The following is a 270-nucleotide window of genomic DNA, read 5'->3' on the forward strand; positions in this document are numbered from 1 at the left end:
AAAAAACACTTTAAAACTCGTCCTTCTTCATAATGGGTAATAACCCCCCCCCCCTCTTCCCTAGAAAAAAAAAATTGTAAAACATAACTATTACATAAACAAACAACTTTCGTTTTTACCGAAGACCCCCCCCCCCTTAAACAAAACAAAACAAAACGTCTAATTAGAGAAAAAAAAAGTAAGTCCTTGCAGATGCAAATCAAGCGACATAAAACAAACAGACAAACAAAATCCCCGATTTCCAAAAAAAAGACCTTCCCCCCCCCCCTA

The 270-nt window shown here is 37.0% G+C and overlaps 1 protein-coding gene across 1 annotated transcript in view; it reads right to left on the reverse strand.

The window, feature by feature from the left end:
* Positions 1-270, reverse strand: part of LOC119582228 (endothelin-converting enzyme 2-like) — a 39,160-nt gene that overhangs the window by 11,826 nt on the left and 27,064 nt on the right.

Source organism: Penaeus monodon, chromosome 15, assembly GCF_015228065.2.
Source record: "Penaeus monodon isolate SGIC_2016 chromosome 15, NSTDA_Pmon_1, whole genome shotgun sequence".
Taxonomy (NCBI): Eukaryota; Metazoa; Arthropoda; class Malacostraca; order Decapoda; family Penaeidae; genus Penaeus; species Penaeus monodon.